This window comes from Parasteatoda tepidariorum, chromosome 8 (assembly GCF_043381705.1).
Source record: "Parasteatoda tepidariorum isolate YZ-2023 chromosome 8, CAS_Ptep_4.0, whole genome shotgun sequence".
NCBI lineage: Eukaryota > Metazoa > Arthropoda > Arachnida > Araneae > Theridiidae > Parasteatoda > Parasteatoda tepidariorum.
Genome location: NC_092211.1, coordinates 10,124,632 through 10,138,258, shown reverse-complemented (window position 1 = coordinate 10,138,258; position 13,627 = coordinate 10,124,632). Strand labels below are relative to the sequence as shown.

The following is a 13,627-nucleotide window of genomic DNA, read 5'->3' as shown; positions in this document are numbered from 1 at the left end:
GTCTTTACGATCAATCCATTTATATATATATATATATATATATATGTTTCTTTAATATTTACAAATAGAGTCAAGGTGGCTCAGGGAATAGAGCGTTAGCCTTCCAATGAGGTGAACCGGGTTCGAATCCAGGTTCGAATGCCTGGGTCGATACAAATTCAGCATCCGGCTCGGACAGACTACAGTTCTGACGTAAAATATCTTCAGTGGTAGACGGATCATGGGTCCTCTTGCCGTCAGGCTAACCGTGGGGGGTTTCGGGGTTTTCCTCTTGATGTGACGCGCATGCGAGTTAATTCCATCAAAAAGTCCTCCACGAAGGCAAATTTCTCCCAATACTTGATCCAGGAGTTTCCTTGTCTTCTGGATTGGTTTCAAAATGACAAGGCTACGGAGTTGAGCATTAGTCGCCGTAAACCCAAAATTGGGTCGGCTGTTCAACGACGGTTATAAAATAAAATAAAATCAAGTAATTGCATATCCATATATTTAAATTTTCCAAATTACTTTTTTTTCATATTTTCAACTGATATTTTAATATATGAAGAACACATTCTTTCGCAAAAACGCGACACAAAAATTAAATTTCGAACAACGGTGTAGAATATAGAAACAAACCCGGAACGTCAAAAAAAAAAAAAAAAAGGANTTTAAAAAAAAAAAAAAAAAAAGGAAATAGTCGTGTCAATGCTATAACATCAGAGGAGAACCTCAGCACTTCCGCTAGGCTTTTTTTTAATGATGTATGGCGATTAAATTAGAACTAGGTTTGGCAAAACCGAAACGTATAACAAATAAATATTTGAAAATTACTTAACACAGTTCTCAGACATATTTTAAAATTGAAATATAACTCAAAACTGAAAACTTACATGCATATTTCAATGGCAATTTTTTGCAGTTGATATTGCATAGTAGTGTGAAAGAGAACAACTCTTGCCAACTCTTACTCTGTGTAAACTGGCGAAATGCATCAATGTTGATGTTTTTGGAAGCGAAAATAACTCAATGCCTCTGATCTTGATGTAAGCATTCCCATTTATTGGTGCTAAGATTTAAGTACACCCTTTATGAATGTTCGATTCGGGATAAACTTAAAAGAACCAATTATTTTAAGAATTTATCAACATCAAATTCGGATAGGTATGACACCACAGTTTTTAAAGTGCAATTTAACAACCTCTCATAAATGAAAAGAAAATCAGTAAGTCTTAGTTCTAAAAAACAGAAAAAGGGCAACAACAAAAAATAGCTTGAGGTGAAATTGCAAATCAGGTACTTGCACTTCAGGAAGACGGTGACGACACCCACATCTCTATCTATAATGTGTGTTACTTCTACTCTGATAACTTTTAAAAATGCAAAAAGAAAAAAAAAACAATAAAGGATTTTGTTTACATAAATGTGAGCAACAGTAAAGCTTAACGTCATGCTAAGGAAACTGGCCAAGGTACGTAGATACTTTATTTACGTCGCACTACAGCTGCTCAATGGGCTGCTCAATGGGCTGTACAGCTGCTGTTGGCGATATTCTGGCAAACATCCCTGAGGATGATCCGAAGACATGCCATCACAATTTTGATCCTCTGCAAAGGGGATGGCTCCCCTGCTTAAGTAGCTCGACGACCTGCTTGCGAATCCGAGCACTTTACGGTAGAACAGCTTAACGAGGACCAATACCGCACACCCTTGGACAATATGCTGGCTGATCAAAATGATCACCCACCGGTTTCTTTTCATTTTATCTTATAACCGTCGTTGAACAGCCGATCCAATTTTTGGGTTTACGTCTACTAATGTTCAACTCCATTGGGCTTGTAATTTTGAACCCAATCCAGAAGACAAGGGAGCTCCTGGATCAGTTCCCCCAGAGTTATGATTTGTTATGGGACTTTGAGACTCGACAGATTTAACGTGTATCAGTCACCATTTACTGCACGGGGAGTCTTCGGTCTGCGGGAATCGAACCCAAGACCCCTTGGACATGGACCTAGTGCCCTACCAACCAGGCTATCGCGGGCCTCCACCAGCCGTTTATTGACCGCAGTCAGTGATGCTTGACTTCGGTGATCTACTGAGAACCGTGTCTTTACGATCAATCCATTTACAACCAGATAAAACTTGCCAAGAGCTATATTTTATTTTTTGGTTGGTTCATTTCACATTAAGTTTATTTGCAGTTATAAATACAGAATTTATAGATTCCGGTATTTCTAAGAACGAAAATTTAAGTTAATTGTCAATTCTTGACACTGTTGAAAATTCAGAGCCACGCTGCACCAAAAATTGGTATTCATTTCCTAACTATATAATATGGAGCTCAATTTTACCATATTTTAGTGTGCTCACTAGCTACAAATATTAGTAGAAGCCTGCACTAAAAGAAGATGTTTTTAAGAAACAAAACACCTATTTCTTTCTGTTTTTTTCCCTTCTATATGAGTAGAAGAAGGTTACACTATTATTAGGTATTTTTAAGTGCTCAACTGCAGGCCTAAGCTGTTATTTACCGCAGCGAAACTATTTATCGTTGGTCGATTATTACCGCCAACCAAATTTTAAAAAGCAACACAAAAGGAATAAACTTTAATTAATGCAAATAAGACATTTGCTTACCTGAATAAGTTGATACTTGAAATTATTATTACTATTATTATTATTAAATTACGTATATTTGCAGGCTTGTGTGCTCAATTCAATCTCATAAACCCTTGTCAAGTGGAAGGACAGATCGAACAATTCAGAGAAGGACATAACGCAGAATACATCCAGAGTTACGGTGGGAATCGAACCAACTACCTTCTAGCTTCGTAGTTTAGCGGATGATACCGTTACTTGAAACAACATACATTAGTCATCCCGATACCGAGTTGTCAAAACTTTCACCCAATTTTGGTGCAGTCATTTGCACCATGGAAGTATTTCTCGATCATACTTCACGATTTATTGTGTAACTAAACTGAAATGATTTTTTATTTAACTAAACTTTGGGTAAAGGAGAAACTTTTCACCAAATACTGGTTAATTTTTTTTTACAGAGTCGGCAAAAACTCCAAACACTCTCAAACTAAACACAATGGTCTCAAAAATCAAATAAACTTCATCTACTAGTTGTAATTTATTTACGTCTTACTACAACTGCTCATTGGGCTTTTGGCGACGGTCCCTGAGGATGATCCGAAGACATTCCATCCTCTGCAAAAGGGATGGCACCCCCGCTTCGGAAGCCAAACGACCTAAGCGTGAAGTCAGTACTTTACAGTAGAACAGTTTAACAAGGACTAATACCGCACACCCTTGGTCCCATCGCAGGCTGATCAAAGTAGTCACCCACGCGCACACTGACCGCAGCCAGTGATGCTTGACTTGTGTCATCTTCTGGGAACCATGTCCTTACAATCAGTTCACTACGGGACAATTTTACGTTATAAAATTTATGAATTTCTTTTAATGAATCAATCTCAAACCCCAAAAATATTTTAGCACGACATTACTAGAAAAAATGGCCCTATAAATGAATATTAAAAGTGTGCTTGCTGTACTATAATTTATAATTAAGAACCATGAATTGAAATATAAGAATACATGAGAAGTATTGTATACATTACCTACCGAACAGAGTAATGAACTTTCAAACAAAACTGAACTTTTCCCATAAGCAAGTATTTTGGAAGTCGCACTATTTTTGATGCTTTTTCAGTCGATTCTATTGATAAAAACAAAAATGGCGATGAACTTGAAATCATTAAAATTTGCGTTAATAGCAATTTCTGTGGCAACACAGAGATAATGACTTTCACTCTCCGGTAGCAGAATATGTTTCATAAACACGCATTTTGTATCACTCTGTGCTCATTATTATCGATTTGATTATGACGTGCAAAAAACATCGATTTTTTTCAGCTGGCAATGACCTTCCAAATGCTTGGCAACACACTCCACAAGTTTTAATCTTTTATGAAACATTTTGCTATAAGATTTAAGTGCAAATTATTATAGAGGGCGCTAAGCCACGCGAGAAACTTTTCGTGGCGAATTCCCCTACATAAATAATTTAAAATTCTAAGTATTGAAAGCATGAGTTCAGGTAGTCCTAAAGTAAACCATGAAGTTTCAAAAGATGAAAAGCTTTATTTCTTTCTCAAAATAACTAAATGAAAACAAATTACTTAATGCGGAATGTTTCTGCATTTAAGTGTTCTGTTTCCCCCCCCCCTCAAATACAGAGAATAGACGCAATCTGGGAAATAGGGTTCCCATATTTTGATCAGGAGAACGGTACAAAGTTCTGATCTCTTAATGTTAATTTTATTTTTTGCGAATTTCACCATACCTCGAGAACTTTTCATGCGAATTGAAAAATTTTTGCACACGCTTATAAAATTCGTTTGTTGATAGATAATTCCATGCAATAAATAATTTTTGGTAAATATTTATCATTTTATTTAATAATAGTCGAAAAAATTTTGATTTGTAAGGTACACAATTTTTTGCATCATTTTAAAGTACGTAATTTTAAATGGCAAAATACGAAATTAGATCGATTTCACTCAAATTTTGTATTCTGCATTGTAAAATTACAATGTAATGCTTGTAATGCTTTAATGTAATGCAAAAAATTTTATTCCTTACAATTCAAATTTGTTTCGATTATTATTAAATAAAATAATAAATATTCATAAAATTTTATTTTTTGATTCTCTTTGGATAAACAAATTTTATAATTGTGTGCAAAAAAAATTTCAATTCGTTTTAAGAGTTTTCGAGACATAACGAAATACGTAAGAAATCAAACTAACATTAAAAGGTTCAAACTTTGGATCCCTCTCCTGACCAAACTAGGGGGGCCATATTTCAGAAATTGCAGCATATTTTTGGGATCAGAAATCCGAATCCGTTAAAATATGTATGTTTATTCAGATACAGTACGTTTTTCCATGTTATTTCGTAACTTATAATATCGTCTGCACTAATTAATTAACATATTTAAGGTCAACCTCTTGAGCCATTAAGATTGAAAATCCGATAATTAGGTGAAGATCCGATCATTAGATCAAAAGTTATTATGAGTGGTTCCTTTTTTGAGCTCCGTACATACGTATTAAAATTGTATTTACATACGTACGTACTATATGTACATGAAAATATATACGCACATGCATTCTGTGTTTAAATATAGTATACAATCGAAATGACTTGTAATAATGTATTGTGTTTACAAGCTGTAATTGCTTGTAATTACAATTACAAGTAATTACAATTATTTATAACCAGGATTTCGCATAATCATATATTTTCATTACTTGTAATCATAAATACCCGTTCTTGTTGTGATAGCTTGGAATTCCAATTATTGTGAATCAAAATTACAATTGTAATAAAAATTATGATGAGTAGTAATCAAGATTACAAGTAATGGATGACTCTAATCGGTTATTGTAATCATAATTACAGCTGCAATCAAAGTTGTAATCATGATTACAAATAATTTATCACTGTTATTGATTGTTGTGATAACGATAATAGCTGCAATCAAAATTATATGTTGTAATTGTGATTATGAGTAATTGATTACTTTAATCTAGAAATATAATCTAAAAATGTAATGATTACATTTTCACCTAACTCTGCTCGGAACCAACAAAATTTTTGATCCCGTAACATCGTCTTCTTATGTTGGCCGTTTATTTAGAGTTTCGTTGCATCGAAATGAAAGTGTCGATATACGCTTTAAATCGCTTTTTTTGCGATGTATCGACGAAATATCGAGTTCAATTAATTTTTATAAAGTTTTGTATGACTGTGTATAGTGTAACAGTATTTTCATACACGGAATATATACGGGAAATCAAATAAATTTTGGGAGTACAAAATAGTTCGGTCCGTTTTCAAAAGATGGCTCTGGCTGTTATGAATGCTTCATAGTGACAGCTGGTTTCGGTGGTTTCAGAGAGGTTAGACATCTGTCGATCATATTCAGTTTTTATCGCTTTGAGTTTCATACAAAAACCCTGTTTTCTTAATTTGTTGAATATGTCAAATTTTGTGGTAACTGAGGAGCATTTTCGGGAGGTTTTATGTTTCTGATTTAAAATTGGAAGAAAAGTGCAGCTGAAGAACATCTAATGCTTGTAGAAGTTTATGGTGACAATGCTCCAACTGAGAAATCATATAGGGAATAATTTCGACGTTTCAAAGAATGGTGAATGGTGTCACTACGTAAATGGTGAATGGTATACTATGAGCTGCTAGAACCTGGCGATTCTATTATGGGCGGTCTGTATAGGCTGCAATTGATTCGTTTGATCCGTGCATTACGAGAAAAACGACTGGAATACGAGCAGAAACATGACAAAGTTATTCTTCTGCATTATAACAGTCGGCCTCATGTCGCAAAAAGTCATAAAAAATTATTTGAAAATGCTCAAGTGGGGTATTTTACCACACCCGCCGTATTTGCCGGACATTGCTCCTTCTGATTACTGTTTTTTTTCGACGGATGCAGCATGATTTGGCAGGTCTCCGGTTCACTTATTTCGCAGAAATTAAAAATTGGCTCCTAATTTGGGAAGCCTCAAAAGAGGAGACATTTTTTCTGCACGGCATTCGAAAATTGCCTGAGAGGTGGGAAAAAGTAATAGCCAGCGATGAACAATACTTTAATTAATCTGTTCATTCATTTTGTTCTGAAATAAATGCATTTTTGACCACAAAAAAAACAGACCGAAATAATTTATACTCCCAATAGAATAATAAATAATTTAAGTTAATATTACAAGAAGTTAATATTACAACAAGTTAATAATTGTGCTCTTTTAAAATTAAGCTTCTGGTAGAAATAATTTTACAAAAAAGGGGGTTAAACATTGCAGATATATGCGGTGTACTGCAACTTAAAAATCCTATATTCAAACCATTAATTGTTATTGAAAAACAAATAAAACAAATTAACTGTTTTAAAGGTTTTAAGCACTGTTTGTAGTGGGAAGAGAGGGGAGGGGACATGAGAATAAAGAGAAATATTTCGTGAAAAAGTAGATGAACGATTATTTACATTTATTAAAAAATTCAGAAGGATTCTTTTTAAATGTTGAATACTGAATTCTGTTTAAATAAGAAATATATATATTACAAATTTTAAGTTTTACGATTTACTTAAAAATCCGATAGCTTGCTACTAACAGAAACAGAAAAATACAGTTAATTTGAATTTTAAGAACGTTTTTAAACCAGAAAACATTTAACTGCTAATTTATTTCAGGGGAGTGTAAAGAAAAATTATATATTTTAAAAAATATTTATCATTTACGGAAATAATAAGCTTTTTAAATTAAGTTTATAAATTGCTGTAATTACTAATTATTACACGACGCTTTCAATTAATAAAAGGAGAAAGATTAAACCTATAAAAAAATTTAAAAAAGGAGTTATTTTGTTTTGAATTATGACATATTTTGCTAGGAAAACACAAACACTCTTTGCAACCATTCTTTTGGTTCAACTTCAGAGTTCAAAACATCTATAAACTTTACCCAAAATAAGTTGTAGAAATAAAAATGGTCATTTTTTTAAAAAAAACAAAAGGTATATATGTGAAATGAAAAAAATAAAAACATACCTATTAAATAAACAACTTTTTTCTAATCTAATCTAACCAAAAGTAGTCTTCAAAACTTAGCATTCTAGAGTTAAAACTTTCTTTAAAAAATTGGTATATTTTTTACATGGGTACTTGTGCAAAATCTCATCTACCCGGGAAGTTGGTGCAAATTCCGCCAAATGGATACAAAATCGTTTCATATTGTAACCAGTGCATAAAACGAACGATTAAAAAAAATTGTGAATCAATTTATTTGTAAAAATAACTTAACATAAAAGTACTTTAAACGCATTGTATTAAAAAAAATATATATTTCCGTGAATATCACGAATTTGATTAATAATTTTTCAATGGTGAAAAATCGTCTTTGTTTGGCGCCATTTTTTGATTTTGTCTAAATGGTTGTCTGAATTTTACGCAAGTACCATTATATGTTATGGCGTATTGTGTAATAAACAAAATAAGCATCTTACTTTTAAAAATATCTTTATAATTACATCACAATTGTTTTTCTTGTATGCGATGGGAATTTAAAGTAGCTCTCAATTCTATTAAGCTTTTCAATAGTCAGTTGAAATTTAAGATTGCTCTTGCCTTAAAAAAATTCTTAAGACTGTTTTTCTTTTCCATTGCTTTCATATATTAAATCTAAAACTTAAAATGAGACAAAAGAAAACGATCTTGTTTTGAAAGCCCGAAGTTATAGACGAATTTATTCAGAGAAAGAGGTGATGGCATTTTTAATTAGTAATCAACGACCTCATATCCTGCTACAGAGATTAATACTGGGACCCCTCTATATCTGTGCTTTGTTCGAAAAATAGCCCATATTAATTTACATCTGCTTTTATACATACGAAATTATATGGATTTCGACTGGAATCGTCTACTACGTTTGCTTTTTAAAGCAGACGATTTTCAAATTAATTGTCTTTATAATCTGAAAGAAAAAAATAAAGAATGATAATAATCCCTGTAGCGCGGCGTCAGAAAAACAAACAAGACAGGACTTTCTAGTTATTTATTTTTATTTTGGTAGCTAAATGATATTTAAAAAAAAGTCATCGATTTTTCGAATTTGTAGTTTCTGCCTTGATTTTGGTCATATTTTCTTCAAATGAGTCACCAGCGGCAGTCTTGTCATTATTCTAAAAAAACTTTTTTTTTAAATTTTTAAATAAAATCCCTTTCAAATATCAATTTATCCGTAAATAAATTAATATGTCCGGATGCTCGAAAAGGTTCCGAAAGTTTTCAAAATCACGACTTTTTAAAATATATTTTTTTCAAGGACTTTTAATATTATTTTAAAAGAAGTTTAATTTCTGTAATTTAAAATAAATTAAAAATAAGAATTAAAATTTATGTATTGCCCAAAAATTTTCTAATTAATTTAAAGATTTAATCTAATTTATTTAATTGTTAGCAGATAACTTTTTATGAATTGTTTGCAGATAGCATGAAGTTAAAAGATAATCTTGCTTTAATTTTTGTAACTTAAGGTAAATTAAATACGAAAATAAGAATATTTTACTTTGTTTACTGCCCAACACTTTTTTTATTAATTTAAAGATTTATCACAAGTATTTTTCGTGAATAAGTTAAAAACCAAATTATTTTAATTCATGCAATTTAAGGTTACTAAAGATCAGGTATGATAATGAACTTTATGCATTCCTCAAAACTTGTCTAAGTAATTTAAAATAACTAACTTAATTGTTAGTACATGAATTTTTATGAATTAGTTAAATAGAAAAATAGCAACATTAAAGCAGGTTTTGATAAAGAAATTAGGTTATCACTGAGTGCTCTTCTTTGGATATAAAATAAATCTAGAGTAACTCTAGAATTAGATTTTTCTCTGTTCGTTTCTTATTTCTCAACTTCCGCAGACTTGAGAAATCGATGAAAGAAGATTCCAAAAAAGAACTTTTTCCTTCTCTTCCATCTGCCACCAGCAACACATTTACAAGACATTATAACTTCTGGATTCAGGAAGTGATACTGCTTCTACTCTTACAATGCGGAAAGACACAAATCTAACAAAAAAAGGGAGGGAACAAAATTTGATGGGAACTTGTACGTGCCTCTTACATTTTCGATCTAAAAATCCATGGGGAAAAGTGCTACCATCCAATATCGAAATAAGTGCGAATCTTGAATTTTACAAATTAAAATGAATTCAAAAATGTTTTCCGAGTAAACGAACACGAAAGGTTTTCCAAGGTTTTTTTTAAAAAAAAGTGCATTAATCATAATACATTAGGTTTCTTCTAAAATTTAGGTAGTGACTCCACTCTCTGAAATTACATTCTTGGATTACGGTCCAGTATTCTTGTCTGAAAGTGATCCAGACACTGCGCGTGAGAATAAATTTATGCTCCTAAATTTACCATAACCATAAAAGTACAGGTCTGCCCGTAAAGTTCTTCTCACAAAACTCATAGCCATAGACCGTAATTCATGCTCCAAAAAGTTATGTTAATTCCGAGTCTTCACGTTGTTTGAGATTCCAGTGATTTGTTTGTTGAATAATGCCGCACCTTGGAGAGAAATGAAATAGTGTAAAGTGCTGTCATCTACTGTTGATAAAGAAGTTGCTTCTTCGTTAGTCGTGATAACCAACATAGAGGGAGTTCATAGTTTGAGGCTATAATCACTGTGGAGTACACAGTGAATTGAGTTAGAAAGCTTTAAGTAATTACCATATAAATTAATAGTCAACTCTACTAATTTAATTAAAGTGCTTAATAATTACTGAGTGCTTTATATAACGGAGCTTTTTTTTCCGTAGAACGAAAGAGGAGGTAGCCGTATAAATCAACTGCCAAACCTTAGAATTTTTTTAGAGTGCACTTAAAAAAAGGAATATTTAAAAAACAAATGTATTATTTATTTATTTTAATTTCATGTGTGTTCATTTCTCTAAGTCGCAAAATGGTTGAAAGATCGATTTCCTAAAAAAATTATATGTGCTGGTAGCAGTGAAGCAACAATTGAAATTTGATTTCTCTTCTGACAAAAAAGTTTTGGTAGAAATTTGAGGACTCAAGTTAGTTGGAAAGTAATTAAAATTTCGAATGTCCATAGATTCTTAAATTGTAAAAACGAATTCGAATCAAAGCTCCAATTGAAATTTGAGCCTTCTGTCTATAGTCAAAAAGTTGTTGAAGTTTCGTAAGCAAGTTCACAAATCCTCACGAATAGACATTCAAATAATCTTTAAAGTTTAAAAAAAAGAAAAAAAAGAATTCGAGTTAAAGTTCCAGATCATATTATATTATTTTAATCCATCTCAATTCAAGAACCTATCAAATAAAAAAGAAGTCTGTCAATCATAACTAATGCAGCTTTGCCACTCTAAACCTTATTTCAGTCATTGAAATTGAATATTAAAAAAAAAATTATTATACTAAATTTAAANTGTTGATTAATAAATAAGATTCAATAAAAGTAAACAATAAATTAAAATTCATAATTATAACCTCTTCCTACACTGCCATCTATCATCAGTTTTCAGAACTCAGTAGTTGAGACTAAGATTTCATTCGTTTAAGACTCGTATGCCACCACTTTCCCTTTCTTATTTTGTTATTTGCACCACATAATAATTTTATTTTAATTGATCTCAATCTAAAAACATAGATCTATCTAATAAATAACAAGTCTGTCAATAATAACTAATGTAGCCTTGGCATTCTTAACCATACCTCAGTCATTAAAATTGAATAAAAAATTCTGAATCTTAATAAAAAAATATTTGTTTTTAACAGTTCTTTTTTTGTAATAAATTATGTTTATGTTATAAAATTATGAATGCATTTATTCCCCCCCCCCAAAAAAAAAAATCTTTGCCCTAAATAAGAATTGTTGATTAATAAAAAATATTCAATAAAAGTAAACAATAAATTAAAATTCATAATTATTTTATTTCAATTGATCTCAATTCAAAAACATAGATCTATCTAATAAATAAGAAGTCTGTCAATAATAACTAATGCAGCTTTGGCATTCTTAACCATACCGCAGTCATTAAAATTGAATAAAAAGTTCTGAATCTTAATAAAAAAATATTTGTTTTCAACAGTTCTTTTTTTTGTAATAAATTATGTTTTACGGACATAAAATTATGAATGCCTTTATTTCCCCCCAAAAAATCTTTTGCCCTAAATAAGATTTGTTGATTAATAAAAATATTCAATAAAAGTAAACAATAAATTAAAATTCATAATTATTTTATTTTAATTGATCTCAATTCAAATACATAGATCTATCTAATAAGTAAGAAGTCTTTTTAAAAAAATAATTAATGCAGTTTTGCCGTTCTTAACCTAATCTCAATCATTGAAATTGAATTAAAACTTCTAATTTTTTTAAAAATATATTTTTTTTTGCAGTTTTCTTATTTCTTTTTAAATAATTAAGTCTTAACGGACATCAAATTATGAATGCATTTGATTCACCGTTACAGTTAAATTAATGTAAACAATAAATTGAAATTCATAAGCGTATTATTTTAATAAATCTCAATTCATATACATGGATGTATCCAATAAAAAAGAAGTCTGTCAATAATAGCTAATGCAGTTTTGCCATTCTAAACCTTATCTCAGTCATTAAAATCGAACTAAAAATTCTAATTTTTTAAAAAAAAATATTTGTTTTTAACAATTTTTCTTCTTTTTTTTAATGAATTATGATTTAACTGATATAAAATTGTTTTAACTGAATGCCTTTATTTCCCCCCAATAAATCTTTGCTTTAAGTAAGATTTGTTGATTATTAAATAAGATTCAATAAATGTAAACAATAAATTTAAATTCATAATTCTATTAATTGATCTCAATTCAAATACGTAGATCTATCAAAACAAGAAGTCTATCAAAAATAACTAACGCAGCTTTGCAAATCTTAAGCTTATCTCAATCATTGAAATTGAATTAAAACTTCTAAATTTTTAAAAAATATTTTTATACAATTCTCTCTTCTCCATTTAATAAATTATGCTTCGACTGAGATCAAATTATGAATTCTTTTATTTCAACAACGCATATTCCAGTTAAATAAATGCAAACCATAAATTAAATTTCCTAATCATTTTATTTTAATTCATCTCAATTCAAGTACTTACGGGTCGATCTATCAAAAAAAATGTATATATAACTAAATAAACAAAAATATAAGCAGCATTTCTTCCATCTATAGCAGCTGATGCAGCTTAGCTCATTGCAGCTGAGCTTTTTGCAGCTCAGTCATTGAAATTCAATTCTCCCGATTTGCTCTTTCTGGTGAAGTTCAGAATCAGGTCAGTAGTACAAGAAGCCGGTTTCCCGTTCAATACATCTCTCTCCCGTTTTCCGGATCTCAACACATTAAACAAAACCTACGAACGTATGCAATGTGAAATGCAATTTTGAATCTTACCTGTTATTGTTGTCATTTTCATCTGTAAAGGGTAAAGTCATCAGTTTTCTCATGTATAAACTCATAGTTTTTAAGAGTTATTTCCCACCTTATTTTTCCAGAAATAATAATCCGTTCGATAGTCGTTGCTATGGCGGGAGCAAGAAAGGCTTCATTCGGGATCTGCCACCCTTCTATCCCCCCACTACTGTTACTAGGGCATCATCTTTCTTGCTTTCAATAACTTTCAAATATTTCTTGTTCTTTATGTTTGAGTAGTGTTTAAAGAAAATATTCCACCCGATCACATTCATTTCATAATATTTTTTTTTAAGTCGAAGGTTTTTTTTACTATTATTTATTCATTTTTTATTAAAATGGTTATGCAACTCTTTCCTTTTATTTGAGAGCTGTGCGAAAAATTTTGGTAAAAAAAAATTCACTAACTTTCAAAAATTTCTTATTATTTAATGTTTAAGAAGTATTTAAAATAAATATTCCAAACGATCAGATTCGATTCGGAATATTATTTTTTTTTTTAAACTTTTTTTTTGTTTATTTTTTATTAAAAAAATCGAAGGTTTTTATTATTATTATTATTATTATTTTACTAAAATGACTATG

The 13,627-nt window shown here is 30.7% G+C and overlaps 1 protein-coding gene across 2 annotated transcripts in view; it reads right to left on the bottom strand.

Moving 5' to 3' along the window:
* LOC107436731 (kelch-like protein 17) overlaps nt 1–13,224 on the bottom strand; it is a 91,102-nt gene extending 77,878 nt beyond the window's left edge. Inside the window, exons 1-2 of one of the 2 annotated variants that reach the window (XM_071184559.1) lie at nt 13,113–13,165; nt 13,025–13,046 (exon numbers count right to left, since the gene is read on the bottom strand). The gene's annotated coding sequence lies outside the window, so the exon portion shown is untranslated. Of the gene's footprint in view, nt 1–13,024 lie in introns of both variants that reach the window. The other variant, XR_011637533.1, reaches the window with a different exon arrangement.
* Nucleotides 13,225–13,627: the final 403 nt, after the last annotated feature.